This window comes from Arctopsyche grandis, chromosome 4 (assembly GCF_051622035.1).
Source record: "Arctopsyche grandis isolate Sample6627 chromosome 4, ASM5162203v2, whole genome shotgun sequence".
Classification (NCBI taxonomy): Eukaryota; Metazoa; Arthropoda; class Insecta; order Trichoptera; family Hydropsychidae; genus Arctopsyche; species Arctopsyche grandis.
The window spans coordinates 22,137,562-22,155,383 of NC_135358.1; the positions used below are offsets into that span (position 1 = coordinate 22,137,562).

General features: G+C 31.6%; 1 protein-coding gene across 1 annotated transcript in view; it reads right to left on the reverse strand.

The window, feature by feature from the left end:
- LOC143910871 (calpain-1 catalytic subunit-like) overlaps positions 1-17,822 on the reverse strand; it is a 141,045-nt gene that overhangs the window by 98,682 nt on the left and 24,541 nt on the right. The window lies entirely within an intron of this gene.

Consider the following 17,822-nt stretch of genomic DNA (forward strand, 5'->3'; position numbering starts at 1 on the left):
ACAAGGAAGGACATTTAAAATTTCATTTTTGAAAAAAAATATAACTTCTAAGTAACTTTTGCATGCGGACCCAATGTTTCTAGTTACGCCACTGGTTCAGACTCATGCTATGAAGAGGTAGAAACGTCTAAACATTATTAAGTCATCGACAAATAGAATCCAACAAGTTCATAAGTCTGTGACTAGACGTAGGCAACACAAAGGGGAGAAGTAGAGACGGACAGAAGCAGCAGCCGTTAATTAAAGTGTGCGATCATTAAGAACCAACCAGTGTTGAGGAATATGAGGCGTGCCAACACGAGAGAACAGTATAAATCATATCGGGATGAGAGGAGGAGGAGGAGGGCAGGGTCGCGCGTGGCCACCCTTGCGTAAGATAACGCGACTCATGACCGCCCCGGAACAAAACCTACTAACAGTTGTGCCGAAGCAGAAGCGAGCACAAACACTATACGTATGTATGAACACCATCAATCATTGGAATTAGTTACAAAACAGTGGAGCCATCGAAAACTGTAAAAATTCGAATAAATACAAGCTAATACTATTATGTATTTTGAAGATTTATTTACACATGTTCATACTCTATATATACATACTCGTATCGTTATCACCATTCGCCATCCACAACATATACAACATGCTTTCGATCTCTATTATGAGCTAGATTTATATAACCCCACACATTTTCCTAATTTCGTCCACCCAACTCACTTGTCGTCTTCCTTGCAGCCTTTTAGGTTAGGGTTACCATAATTGTCGGACCATAGACGGGGACACCCCCCCCCCCAAATAAAAATAATTTATTATATTTTTTGATAGTTTAATTATAAGAAATTGAATCATGTTTAATTATAATATTAACAGATTGTAATTGAATCATGTTTAATTTAATTTAATTTTACTCATTCTCTCTTGTCTTCACTCTTCCCCAACTTCTTGAACTTAATCTTCATTGCTCTTCGTTGCCCAATCATACTTTTCTGACTTTTTTGCTTTTTGAAGGAGTTTCTTTTTCCCTTTTACATAATAGGTATAAAATTCGATGCATGACATTTTATAATTGAAAACGCACCGAATTATGATTTCTACTGTGTCAATTGAAAACTTATTTCGTTCATCTGTCCACTGAGTATTAATTAATGAAAATACACGCTCAACGTGTGCATTATGTGTTGGGATAGCGTACAGGTATTGGCACAATTTCAGTAGGTTAGTTTTTCTTTCTGTTTTTTTTTTTAGTATTTTTAAAAAAGCATAACCATTAATCATGTACATCTTTGGCATCCCATTGTGCATTGTGCAGGTATACCATTGTGCAAACCCACTTAATTATATATTATCGGAAAGATATATTTTTAAATAGAAATAACTAAGGAAAACTGGGACAAATATCCTTCTGAAGGGGACACTGGGACGCAAGCCTCAAAACGGGGACATGTCCCCGTAAACTGGGACGTATGGCAACCCTATTTTAGGTACTATTCGATTACTTATTTCGTGCGCTTTTTTTCCAACAAGTAGTAAAATAACCTGTTCGTTACAATCTTTATCTCTTGGCTCTCTTCACTACGTCAGTTACCCCAATTTTTTGAAACTTTTTTTTTCATATTAAACAATTCAATATATTTTTAATTGAAATTAATTTATATTTTCTCGATATTTGAAAAATAAAATACATTCCAGATAACGGAGTCGAACCTGGGTCGACCGCTCTATTGCTCCACTACGTAGACCAATGCTCCACGGGGGCGGACAAAGAAAATGTTCTAAATTTAATATACATACATATATGTAATTTATAATATTCAAGGTTGCGAGGTCAATGACCGGGGTTTGTTTATACATAATTGTGGGTATTGGGTTTTTTTAAATTAAACATACATACATAGCTCATGAATATTTTTGCTTACGTCACGCGATGTAAAAATACGTACTTTTCATATAATCCGATTCCCGATTCCAATTTCGACTTCGATGTTGACTTCTGGTTTTATAATTTTATTGCATAATTTAATTGGCATAACCGATTCCCGATTTCTGTTTCAGTTCCTATTCCGATTAATTATTACTATTCATATTGTAACTTTATTTTAAATCATATATCAATCCAAAAGCACCCGTTGAAATTTCAACGGGCATAACACTAGTTTATACATAATCATAAAAAAACAATAGCATTGAAATAGGAGACAGTAGTAAAAAAAATATGAAATAAAAGAATACATAGTAGGGAATGTGTTGCATCAGCAGCCAGCACCAATATACATATAAGAACTAGTCGTTAATACAAATCATCCCTACGAGGCCAAAATGGTAAAGAGAAAATCAAAATTCCACACATACATCAGATACAATTATGAAAATAATGATGAGCACAGGCTATAGGTTAAAATAATCTCCGATAACCTACCCTCACTGAGGTGGAAAATATCACATTCAGGAACAGCAGCAACAATTCCATTGAGAAGTCGGAAAATTGTCATATTTTACTTGTCAAATTGTAATTGTCAAATTGACAAGGCATAATATTTAAGAATTAATAAAAAATGCTTATAATATGAATTAATAAAATTAATAAATTAATAAAACATGCTTATAATATATGTACCTACTAGGGTTTCTGACCCGGGTTGACCCGGGACAGACATTCCCGGGAATTCACGGAATTTTTGTTGTCCCGTGTCCCGGGAATTTTTATCTCGAATCCCGGGAATTGAATTTAAAAAATCTTGAAAACGTACAACATTTTTACGACTACACGAAGGGACATAATAAAATCAAATACATAAAGAATTGTAAAATATTCTCAAAAATTAAAATAGAAAAAAGAAGAAGCCTAAAACTGATTTTTTTAACATAAATTTTAAATAATTCTGATTTTATACCGAACAAAACATTCTTTAAATGTTGTAATAAAAGCGAATGTATATTCTATAGTAAAACTATTATGAAGCGAGTATATCCTTCTTGTATTGACGATTCCACAATGCAAGAAACTATTTTAGATTCGGATGAAGATGAAACAATTGTGTGTTTGACGATGAATGAAGAATTAAATAAGGAGTTATCAAAGACGAATATACAAAATAACGTAAATAAAAATTAGCCTCGACTTTAAAAAAGAAATTAAAATATACATGCGGACCGGAGAAAAAACCGATAATTTAAAAAAAATTTTTCGTCCCTTTTAACAATAAAACCAACTTCGACCGAAACTAAAAGAGTTTTTTTCATTGCTAGACATTTTTGTACCAAATCTAGAATTAGACTTTCGGATTCTCATTTAAAAATATTAGTATTCTTAAGAAGCTACTTTAAATAAGTTTACTATCATAATTACATTTATTCCTGTTAATAGATATATTACGTATTGTTTTGTAAATAAATAAATATTTTTTTATTAATAAAAAATATATTAAATTGAAAAATAATTTTTTTTACATGTGTCCCGGGATCCCGGGAATTCCAGGAACGATCCCGGGCTCCGTCCCGTGTCCCGGGAATTGAAAAAGTCCGGGAAATCAGAAACCCTAGTACCTACATATTAACATTGAATTTAATACATCTATTGAACGCGTTGGTTTTATTAGATTTCCGTTCGGTGTTCGATTGTCCGGAATAACCATCATCATCATCATCATCATCATCATCGTTAAAGACAGGATGCTCTATGTTGAATTTTTCCTCCCGAGGTGCACTCTGCACTATGCACCCACTGTCGGTGCACCAGATGCATTCCTGCGCATTTCGATGAAGAGATTGCGATGCATCAGGCTCTAATGAAGGTCGGGCGCCATTAAGCGCGCGACTACCGTGCTCAGGCCACTCAACGGCTCCGAAGAACAAAAGTAATTAGACAAAGCGCAATTTGCATAAGATTGAAGCGTCATTGAAACGCTTCAGTCTTTATGAGAACTGCACTAAAAAATAATAATAAAAAAAAACAGAATTTCAAATTAAGAAATGGGGAGCGTAACTCTAGTTAGTATCCGTTGCATTGAATAGCTCTGCGAATGGATTTGATTGTTATGCTCATGTTGTCGATTTATGTAAATATGTAATGTATGTACCTATGTACGTGTTCAATCGACAGACATATCGTCTAACGTCTACATACATATGTATATATACATATATGGGGGAAAGAAACAGTCGGATTTTGTCTTAAATATAATAAAAATATCAATAACAGTTAATTATTTCACACGGACTACGTGATCTCAATGAAGAAGTCGAAATATCTATCGAAACTTTTTGAATATCGATTAAACAGTGGCCAGATTTAAAAAATACGAATATCTTCGGCGAGAATATATTTTCACATTTTATAATAAAACGGCAAATTTTGGTAATCAAATATATATTTGATTACCTTTATTATTGATATTTGATCTTATTAAATTATATATTTTTTTGCATTATGCCCAGGCAATGCGAAAAAATAGGAACATTTTTTTAATAAATCTGGTGATATACAAATTAAAATAAAGTTATATGGTACTAGTTGTTTTAATGGGTTCTAAAATTAAAATAAAAAATCTTCTGCTAAATTAGAATTGATAGAAATAATAAAAAAAAATGTAAAGTACATTGAAATAACGGATGAGTACTTGCAAAATTTAATACAATCGATTCCTCGAATGGTTAAGGCAGTATTAAAAACTAAGGGGAGGCCAACCAAGAATTAAAATAATTGTTATTTGTAGCTACTATTAAAATAAATAAAATGCTCTTTTCAGTTTTTTAGTTAAGTAATTTCACGAAAAAAAAATTTTTTTCATTACACTCCCAAATCTTCCCATATATTACTGATTCCTAATAATTTGTATAACATGGAAGTTTCATTTAAATTTCATTGTATTGCTACTTAATATTAGGTCAAACATTATAAACTTCATTTTAATAAATATAAAAAACATATATAACATCTTAAAACAAGGAAATATTGATATTTTCAAGCTGGAAACCTTTCATTGACCACTACGGTACATATTATATGTATGTACATCATGATATGACCACTACGGTACATATTAAAGATTCAAAAATATTCTCAAATCTAATATATAATTTCGAAAGAGACTTTGTATGTAAGTTTGTAAGTATTTTTGGTTGGGAACATCGAAAACAAGTCAATGTTTCTATGACGACGATTCGATTGGTTGATTATTATTTTTTTTCGATTCAAATAAATTTAATAAAAAAACAAATGAATATTTATTATTAGATTCGCCATGTTTAAGCTGTTTATATTATAAATACTGAGCGAAGCCGGGTAAAACAACTAGTATATTATAAATTTGGTTTCTTGCCAACAAATCACTTGAGTACTAATTTAATTGTTTATCCGACGACCTTTATCGTAACAGTGTCCCGTATGACAAAAATCGCCCTGACAGAAGTCAAAAAATATAACTGCTTTGAATGAATATCCTAAAAAATATATATTTGATATACACATGTATACATAATAATAACAAAAATAAAACATGATTATGCATATTTTTGTATATTTAATAAAAGGACCAATCCGCAAATTTAATGTTTAAATTAAAATTAGCATACAGACAACGCGAAAATCGGCAACAAAATCCGCTCGGAAAATTTCCGAGAATTCTAGCGAAAACCGAGAAAAGCAAAAATCTAGCACAACTATACGTATTTACATACATATATAGCACAATACATAAATGATAATTTCTTAAATTTGCATCTTTTGAAACAAAGAATAAACCTACATATCTATGTACATATGTATGTATGTATGTACATACGTAGAACCTACCCAAATAATTATAGTCGCGTGTTGTGACGAGTGTAACCCGTCACGGGACGTTACCCAACACCCACTGGAATATTTTAAAAATTAAATAAACACATAAAAAGTACACATATATACATTTAACACCGTAAAAACTCTTTTACAGTTACGATATTTTCATTTTCGTACCTGTTAGATCGTCATTTTGGGACATCACTTTTACGACTTTTGATGACTTGATCAAATTTCAGTGACCATACTTACATACGTGTTAAAATCGCGTTAATATCGTTTATGACACGTTTTCTATTTTATTTTAGACATATTTTTATGACTTTTATGTACAAGCTGCCTAGTTCCACGTGGGTGGCGCGTGTGTCATTACGTATGCATTCGCCTTGTGCCCCGGTAGCTTATTTGCTCCTGTCGCATTTTGAATTAACGTTTCATCTCAGTTATATCCAATTTGAATTTTAAAAAGGCTCCCCTACACCTTCGGCAAATATTTATGCTTATTATGTCTGCGTGCACGTTTTGAATTTCGCTACTGAAAAGTCATAATCTCGTCGAGGCTATTCATTCACATGCATTATTCACATTGGGTGTATAATATCTTGAAATTGAAATATGAAATGAATGATATTTTTAGCCGAGTTTATCAACAACCTTACTGCGGTATAACCTTCAATAACACAAAGGAGGTTTTAAAATCCGTATGAATAATTAGACAGGAAAAGTATTCACTGGAATTATTAGATGACACTGAAGGATTATTAATCGAATCGAAACGTTCCCACGACTTTTTCATCGACCGAAAGATAATACGTAATTAAATTCGCCTTAAAACTGTATATAAATAAATGCGATCAAATTAAATACGACATTTGCACGAATAAATTGCGAAACTTTTTCGGAACGTTAAAGCGTAAACGTTATTCGGAAATAATTAACCCATTCAAATTGCAATTTATTTTTAACGAAAATCAAACAATGTAAATAACAAATAAAAAGAAAAACGGCACAAATTTTCCCACAATTAAACAACAGTGGCAAACCTATCATTATCGCAGTGTGTGTAACAAAACAAATAAATAATAAACGATTAATATTAAACTTTATTACATTCCATTTTTTTTGGATATAAATTTATGATACAAAACTATGCACACATATATTTTATTAAAACTGAATTCACATGCGGGTGTATATTTTACGCCATATTGTATAAAATTTAAGCATTTTAAGTTTTTTCTTCATATATGTACATACATACATATGTATGAATTATTATTCTAAAACCTATTTCTTTACATTTAAAGTAAGATCTTATTCATCACTTTTCAAAAAAATCAAATCTGTAATGTTCTGATGTTTTATTTACATTGAAAAAGTTATAAAAATATTTTTCAACCTTTTGCCTTACCTTAACTAAATTAATACACAACACATATATTATGTGTCATCAATAAATAATGGGAATTTTATAAGAGGATGAATGCACATGTTTATTTGTTGGCAGCCTTCAACAACTTACCATACATATGAACATATGCATACATATATATGTATATGTATATTGTACATATATAAAGAGCTGTACAATTTAAGCTAGTCTACTACTAATAAAACATACATACATACATTTGTCATATACATATAGTGGTATTAACAAATCAATAAACAAATACATCTCCATAACATATTCATACATCACGAACGAATTTCACTTACTTCAACATTCTGTTTACGTATATTCATACATACATTTGCAAATACGTAAGGTAAATACGTGATCTTCCAATTATTTCATAAAAAGGCATCGATATTTTTCACAATAGTGCTAAATTTACATACGACTAAAACTAACCTTGAACGATATTCATCTATACATAAATTAACCGCAAAAATACTTCTAAGCATTCACACATACATACATACAAACATAAACGTTCTCCTTTTACAGTATACATTACACACAGTCGAAATTTGAGCCAAAATAAAATAAAATAATAAATAATGATATCTTGAGAAACGTCGCATATTTTCCAAGGTGCATTCATCGACACAAAATTGCAGAAAAATAATAAAAATAAACTTTTTGGCGTCCGGATGTGACGGCAGACGATCGCGACGAGCACGTAAATGTCTTCATCCGGACATAATGGCGGCCATCGATCGTCGATACGACATTAACGTCATACTCAATGATCCCGAAGACGCCTCAACACGGTTTATGGGATTTTGGGATTTGCGTGGGATATATATTATAGCAAGTACATACACGGGCGATAAACACGGTCTACAGACATTAACGCGCACTCAAAATTTACACACGATACAAGAACAGATGTCAAAAGTTGAAAGCGAAAGTTACACGAAACGTAAGGATGTTAACTAATCATCCTTAAACGAACCAATTTGAGGCGTCAAGAGTTCAGTCAAACTTAAAACTGATTTTTTCAATCTCATTGTTAAAAAAAGGTTTTATTGTCATGATCACCCACGAAAGGAATAATGAACAGGTGGTGGTAATTGTGAATGAAAATTGTGTCTATTATGAGTTTAAATTTTAACGACGGGTCGTCTTTCTTCAATTCACCTTTATCTCCATTATGTGAGTGTTGGGCAAACTCCTCTATCGGCTATCCCCGAGGCTCGACAGTCGGATAGATCACTCTTTCGGTAATTGGATTGAGATTTGGAGAGCCTTCCGATTACGAAACGATTCAGCGAGGCCCTAGTGCACGTTACGACTAGTATTTTATTCGATATGTGTAAGGACCACCCAATAATTGTAGCCGTTTTTAGACACGTATAAATCTATGGCAGAACGGAAATTATAGATACATTACCTTTAAGTACTAAATTCATTTTTTATTGTTTCGGAACGTTGTAACGGAACTATCGTAACCAACAAATTAAACAAAAACAAAAAAAATATATACATATTATATATATATATATATATATATATATATATATATATATATATATATATATATATATATATATATATATATATATATATATATAAACATAAATTCGAAACCTGGATGCTTAACTTCTACCGTGCTTGACATGACATATGCTTACTTCTTTGAGAAACGATGATAAATATGTCTAAAGTATAGACACTCCACCCCAATTTTTCTAACAAACTGGATATATTTTACATAGCTTTGCTTTTTTTTTATATTTTTCGAATATTGTATAAGCTATACTGAAATCGTATAAATATACTATGAAAAGTATCTAACTACATATAACGTGAGAAGGAACCGTAGAATTACGTCCACTAATCCCTATTGTACATTATAAATGGATTAGGCTTTACGTAATAAAAATAACCCACATGAGCAATTTTATGAGTTTGCATTTATATTGTACAAAAAATTCATAATGTTGTATGTAGTATAGGTATATGGGAAGTAATCTCACATGGGATGGTTCCATTAAGTGAAACTACACCCAAAAGGTTCGATACGAATATTGTGAATAAAAAGTTTTCTAGGTTCCATTTTTTTATTCTTTCGACACGTTCGTTACACGCTTTAATATGGCGAATGTCAACGATTCTCAAAATATTAAAAAAAATTCGGGTGTGACCAACCCATGACTTTATCTATGTATTTGAGGAATATAAGAAGGTTACAAAACAAAATTAGATATTGAACTGATGACTATGATAGCGATACAAATTGAGCGCAAATTTATGGAAACTTGCACAAATCAAAAGTTCTACTTCCGGTTGTCAGATTTTGTTCAATTTTTTTTTATTACTAAAAATCACTATCAGTATTATACTTATTAAATATCAAGAAAATAAAAATAATTTTACAGGTCAAAATAAAATAATGAAATATTGTTTTAAAAAAAAATACTACTTCCGGTTTACAAATTCTGACCAAAACCCTACCAGCTCTAAGTTAGTACATAAAAGATAGAAATATAAATTTTCAGCTTAATACGTTCAGGGGTGTGGACAGAGTGGTGGGCACAACATTTTCAACCTTTCTAAGAGAAAAAAATCCCACTTCCGGTTTATAAAATTTAATAATTTTTTTTATTTTCATCACATTGCTACAAGAATTATACTTGAATTTTTTTGTTACGAACACACATGTTTAAGGGGTCGAAAAAGATAGTGGAAGAAAAATCGAACAAGAGTAAACTGCCACTTCCGGTTGACAGATGCTTACAAAATTTTATAAATAACTTGGTATTAAGCTTAAACTTCTAGATATGAAATTTCAGTTCAATAAACCAAAAAATTTTTGAGAAAAACATAAAAAACCTCGATTCTCTAGAGTAAAAGTACTACTTTCGGTTCAGATAGAAATATTTAAAAAATATTAGGTTACCCCAAAATACACACACATACACATTTTTTTCTAGATCATGAAAACGTGATCAGTGATCGATTCCGAGTTCGAATCAGTCAAAATCTCGAGTTCGAATTTTCGCATGATCACAAAACTTCATCTATTGTTACTACGTACATAGATAAAGTAAAAATTATTATCATGAGTGGATAAAAAGGGTTGAAATATGAAATATATTATGTATGAAATATGTGTATAAAATATATTCTGATAAAAAAAAGCAAAATAAATGCAGATATCAAATGAAAAAGCTAGTTTTAATAAGGAGGTGGATTTTCCGCATTTTCCATTTGTGCGCCGCATTGAACCCCAATTCCGCGTTATGAAAAGGATTTTATTGTAATCGTAATTTAGCCACGGCTCACAATACAATTTTTCTTTTTGTTTATTCGGCAATTCCGGGTTCCGGGTAGGTGAATACATACGTATGTAGGTTGAGAAAACTCTCGCTCCGTTTCCGTTTGGAAAACGTTATTCGTTTTTTTGCGTTTCATTACAATATCCCCAAAAGGGGGGAGGGGAACGGGAAAAACTGTGCTTTAATGTCTTCTGTATATTTATTTCGGCTTAATTAAATTTCGCATCAAAATGGGGTGATACCGTTTCGGGCGGTTTTCCCGCCAAAACGTAATAGCCATTACTATAATACTACGCCAAAATTATTTAATTTGGGTAATGCTTCTAAATTAATCGTATGTGTGTTTTCGTACGCGTAATGGTGAGTGTATAATATTCGAATTACAGGAAAAAACGCACGCATTAGTACCACTCATAATTTTCATTTAAAAATAATTGGGTCAACGTCATTAGTCGCATTGCTAGCACGCTTTGAACGAAAAACTAAATATGTAAATATTCACATACACTTTAATGAAACTATTAATTTGAATACTAATAGACTTTAATGAGGAATGCAGCGACGCTGGAAGCTTTTAAACCCTTTGACTTTCATGAAATAAATATGAAATTATACTCGTGAAAGAAATAGAAATAAAAATTGAATAAACTATGTATATAATGTATAATGCATAATGACATTTTCTTGTATTGTTTGTGTACATACATATAAGGAAGGTAACAATAATATAAACGACATTAAAAATATTGAAAATGATTTTAATTTCATCTTGTTTTTATCAGGAAATTGTTTGTGCTAAGTGTCTAATTCATAACTTTACATGTACATACATACATATAAGAAATATAAAATATTTTTTGAGAAAACACGAAATATAGAAATATAAAAAAAGAAATATGAAATATTTGATGAGCATGTACACACACACACATACAAACATAAGTCTGAAGTTTGATTCAGTCATATGTACATACTAGTGACGTGCCGTGAAAATCTACCTTTCTACGTGAAAATCGTGAAAATCGCGCAGCCTTCAGTATGACATCACCTAGCCCCTTGTATTCTGTTTGCGCACACTTAAGTAATGCTGTGCGATAAATACAGATAGATTTTTATGTCACGTCACTGATGCATACATATACACAGAGAAATGTAATATTAATAGAAGTGGCTTTAGCTGTTCTTTTGTTGTCAAGTGACATTCTGTCCACGGACAGATCTAAATAATTTTAGCATAAGTCGTATTTGACGCTTATGCTAAAAACTTCTCTGTTTGTTTATATTACTCACAAGATGGGCAACCATCGGTAAAAGTTGCACAATACATTCAAAAACACACAATAAACAAAATGGTATACATTTTTATAAGTAAATTGATTCGATTGTATTCCGTGCGATGTAGCGTATTTATAGAGACGTACCGCGTAAAATTGACAACAATTATTTATTCGTAAGGGCCCCTCTATTCTTATTACATCTATCTGCATATACATGTATTAGATGGTATACCTATGTACATATGTATGTAGAAATAGGATTTTTCGAAAAAGTCCCATATTCAGTTGCTAGATTTTGCTAGTTCATATTTTACAAAATTGATTTATCAAAAGTACTACATATAATTTTCAAATATCGTAAAGTATCACATTCGGTTAACGGATTTCTTCACATACTTACACGAATAGTATAATTTGTATTATATAATAAATGAAAAATTTAAATAAAACACGCATCACAACAAAATGAAAAAATATATCGATCAATCAATCATCAATTTAAAACGAATTAACTAACATCTCAGTAAATTTCACAACCGATCCACACATGAAAGCAGAGCGCACGCGCGAGGGAACGGACCTCGATTTTCCTTGCGCGAATCATCGAATTTTCCGGAGGGCGATTGGCGAGCATCATCGTAAGGGTAAATTGACACTGGGGGAGAATATTTACATAGCCAGCAGCAACAGCACACCATAATGTCACGCGACATCGAAGTGTCGAACGTCGAACTGTAACTGACCGTGAGTCACGGACGCGTAATTTTCCAACACCATGGCGATGCGCGTGCGCAACTCCACAACCAAACAAAACTATGGACTGTGACGATACGTGCATCGCTTACGATGCACCGCAGCCACGGATCATTACCGACAATCACCGACCACCAATAATTACGCGTATTATCGTCATCCGTCATCGAGCAAAGGACGCGCTGAAAAAACTTTTGAGCAGCTTCCCGGTGGCCCAATACGACCCTCCGCTCAATGTTATTGCGACCGTGACTGGGTCAAATAATGTATATGATAACTTGTTCGATATATGTATAATACGTATTTAATATTGTCTTCAGCCACCAAATCATCATCAGCTTCTATAATTTCCAAAAAACATTTCAGAGTACACGTCGTCATGAAGAAATGTTATTCGAAATCGAGTGGAGATTAGGTTTTTGTGGTGTTTATATTACACATATAAAGTTTTTTTTCTGAATACATATGTACATATTTGAATGCGTCAATTTGAGAAGTAGGTACATATATTGATTGTTGCAGTAGTCAATCCTGATATATACATAGGTATAATCAAGATGTACGTTTGGATTTCACGAATTTTATGAATTAAAATCTCATTATAATACTCTAAGTGTTCATTTTACTCAATTTTAATCAATTTTATATATTCACTGTACTTTTATTTTTTAAATTAATTGAAAACCCTAATTGGAAACGGCTTCCATCACATGCATACATACATCAGCTTGTGTAATTTTAAAATTAATATCAAACACGATCTAATCACTCAATTTAATTTATTTTATACAGCCTGTTCGAAACGATGCATCACTGTGTTTATAATAAATTATTTTGATTTTAATGATTCTTTTACGCAATATTTTATTATGACACGCAAGATAGTATAGGCAAGTGAGCAAGAGCACTACGCAAAGCGTTTCAATACGAAATAATTAAAATGCTAATTTAGCATTCTTGCGTCATTTCACTAGAAGAAGCAAAGGAGAAGAAAAAAATGAAAAGGTGCTTTATGAATAAAATTTTCACGCGATTCAATTCATTTTTCACCCGGATCATCATAAACATCGTAAATTAAAATTGTATTTAACGCAAGATGTAAATCAGTCACGTCACACAACGGCGATAAAACTTAAACTCACGAATATTTCATTATTAATAATTGGATTTTTATTGTTTTATCAACTTTTTATTCTGTCGAAGACTTCAAAGAGCAATCATAATCGACAGAATTATCAAAAAGGAAACACCATAATAAGAGTTGTTTATTAAACGGATTCATTCGAGCGGGAAAATACATATAATGGCAATGATACTGTTATATTACAAAGTTATGTACAACAGTTCATTGGTTGTAAGTATTAATCTAAGAATTGGATTGCTTAAAAATTTTAAGAATATTTTATTCTTTGACGAATATTTCTGACATGTATACGTCATATTAAATTTTACAGAATCTAAAATAGTAAAGTTTTTAAAAAGATTAACATGGAATTAATCAATTTAATATATGTAAGTTTGGAGTTTGGATTTAAAGTCGCATATGGAGTAAAAATACACATTTGTAATTTTAATTTGCTTGTGAAGTGAATACAAAAAAAAAATTGTACAAATTCCTATATGTACATATTTGTTTCAAGTTTTTGAAAAGAAAGTCAAAATTTATAAAATAATATAAAGACCTTTTTCTGTGTGCCTTGATTATAATTTCAAATATATCAAAGATTGAATCATAAACCTTTCGGACCATTGATCCGATACTTAAAACACGAAGAAATCCGTGTGTAAGTCACACGAAATCGTCATTTAAATTGGGAAATTCTGCAAGTGCAGTGCACAATTCCCACGTATCGAATTGTCGAAAACGGTCACGCACAATTACGCGAACAGGTCAACCGAACACCGAGTTCGATTTTTCAACCACACGTAGGTACATAAGTAAATATGTGACGATGCATTTTCAATAAAACTTAACCGTTTAAGAAGCGCCGATTTTCCATTTTCAAAAATATACATACATATGTATGTGTATGTACGTAAATAATTATTATTTTTCTCACGGCATCGATAGTACAATATATATGGGCGGCGTGTTGGCACAGTGCGATCACGAAGCGACATTTAAATTATTATTTATTCATAAATAAAAATATTTTTTGTGAATTATTTGGAAACTCGACGGCCACAGATGAACTTCCTGAATTATTATCGAATACAAAATAATAAAAAAAATAATAATTACGGTCTTCGCAACATCGGTGCCAAGGTTCAATTTCAAAATTTTCGGGGGAAAGGAAAGCGTGGCGAAAACCCACATAATTCGAACGGATTCGTGACGAGACGTGGATGCGCGCGCGCCAGTCATAAATCATACATAATAGTAATAAATGCGCATAAATCATGACGAAGATTTGTGCATTTTCCGATTGTGACAAAACGTCGTGTGGGAAAAACGTTTGCGCAAATCTTATGTCCAAATTTGTGATGCGCACCTACGGTTGTGTGTTCGACTTTGAATAGTATTTAGCACTTGATGTGTGTGCGTGTGTGTTTTCTTAACACCTTCACGGCCGCATCGGCGAATGCGGGTCGCTTAAATATAATTAACACATTCCAGTATGCGACGCAAGTTGTTAATGAAGTTAACTAAACTGCTCGTTAGAACGTTCAAGATAATCTCGACGAGATATGCTGTAAAGCAGGCGTCTGATAAATGTTTCGTTGCGTAATATTTTACTGTTCTTCGATTAAATGTAGCGAACGTATATATTATACATATATTTAATAAGTTAATCTCGATGTGCTTACATACATATGTATATTGAATAAGTTAATCTCTATTTGCCTACATATATTAAATAAATTAACATTTCGATTGCATTTTAATTGAAATTAAACAAAAATACATACAAGACAAATGAACTATACACGCTACAAAAATGTATTAATTTTAACTCGGAGTTTATATGATGACATTTTTCTACTCTTTTTGGGCAAAATCGTTACAAATACATATCTAGCATTGATTTTAAAGTTGGCTTAAAAATATAAAAAACAATCTATGTATGTACTTCATAAAGAATCAGTCCCCACTTTACACATTGAGTCACATTGCACAAGCTAAAACACAGAATTCAATTGCATTATTACCGATTCTTATATCAAATTATACGCTCAAAACAATCCATTGTATATGTATGGATGCGTATTGATTGCACCGTCGCTTAATAACTAAATTTCAATCGTACGTCAATTACATGCCTACGCAAGAATGCGACAAAGGTAACAATAAAAAATAAAAATGATGACGATAATAAGACATCAACTTGTGCGGCAATTGTATCGAACGCGGTTGACCCAACTCGAATTAAAAGGGTACGTTACGCTTACGGAAATAATAATATACAAAAAAACCTATCTCGTACACACAAAATATATAAGATATAATATTAACGATATTTGTGTTCATTACGGAGATGTACGACGAGCTTAATAACCGGATATTGAGAAAGATCGTGATGGGGCGTGATAATACCATTGTTAAGCGATCAAGGTCGATAAAAAAATATATTATTATATTCTTACATACAAATATATGTTTGTATCTATATGTATATAAGGTAGGTATGGAGAGCGTTCCGAATGTGCACTACGAATTCAAGGAAGTCGATAAAATGGTTATTTTTCGTATAATGCGTTTCTTATTGTTGTAAGACGGAGTCGGAATTGATAACGGCCGAGTTATTTATTCCACGTTACGCAATCGGGGTTGTAATGATGGTGAGTGTATAAAATCGATCTGTGGCACACGAAGTTATTCATGCAACTTTCGTGATTGATGATTGAAACGTGCCCCGAAGGCTCAGCGTGCTTTAAAAAGCCACTACTTCTAGGTGTTGTCTATGTACGAGTTGTATAACAGAGCTTAAAACTTTATAATGCGTAAATAATAAATTTTTGCGCGAGAGGAGAGCGTGCGTGGGGTGCTTTATGATCCAGTTAAATTTTCATACTACTGTCAAAGTTTTAAACCGTTTTTGCTACATCAATTTAAAATGCAAAGCATTGTTTTTATACCTACCGGGTGTGAAAAAAGTCGAATATGTACATAAATGAATACAAATTGTGCCGAAAAAGAAACATTAAAAAATTCGCCGATGTGATAATTTATATTAATTTATCACTATTTTTACCGTGGTGACTAACTTTTTATTTAAATGTAACACCAGGAAATACCATTTCTTCATATAATCGACAGTTAAAAAGGTCATTCAGATATTAGTGTATAATACATACATTCATACATATGTAGAATACAACGTGATGTTAAAATAAAATCAGGATTACATTTCGGCAAAGTAACCGTTCGATTCGTACAATTGCTATCGTAACTGTAAAATAGTAGGTATATTATTTACGCACCGTGATTTATGCCAGTTTCAAAATAGGTTCGATTTCAAAATAAGTATTGCGCAACGCGTTGCGCAATAATAAGCCCATTGTTTTTGTGAACGCGTACGAATACGTCGATAATAAATTATCTTCACACAAAATATCGAAGATGCATAAATAGATAGAACGATCCGAAAAATTGATACACATAATATTTTAAGTATGCGTAATTATACATGTGTACATACATATGTATGAGTCCGTGCCATTTCAATATCAATGTGGATGAATAATAAAAATATATAAAAATAGATAAATACAATAGTCAAAACAGTCATCAACAAATCGAAATAACGAGTTTTTGCATTTCAATTAATTGTATGAATGCGAATACAAATTTTCTGCTTGATCATTTCCTTTCAAATAAATCATCATATTTATATACATATGTACATATGTAGAAAGTCACATAAATTAATGTGTTTATTTCTAAATCCCAAAGTTAACTACCACTTAATATAAAATCTATTTTTAGAAAAAAATTGATTTCAACAGATGCATATAAACAATTTAAGGAATTCATAAAAAAATAATGTAAGAAATGCCTTATTTTATGAATCCATTAATAAAACAACATTTATGGTCCAGATTAATTTCATTGACAACGTACGATAACTTGTTACACGAAAGAGGCGACCAGTCCCTACTGTAATGAAATATTTCGATTTTATCAAATAATTGTAGACCGAAACCATACTATTTCATTTAATAAATCAAATGATAGTTGAAAAATAAATTATCTATACAACTTGATTAACACCCAAAACCCTTAAATAATTCGATACTAATGACACGAATCCCTTCCATTTGATGAGATTTTCTAAATATTAAGTTTA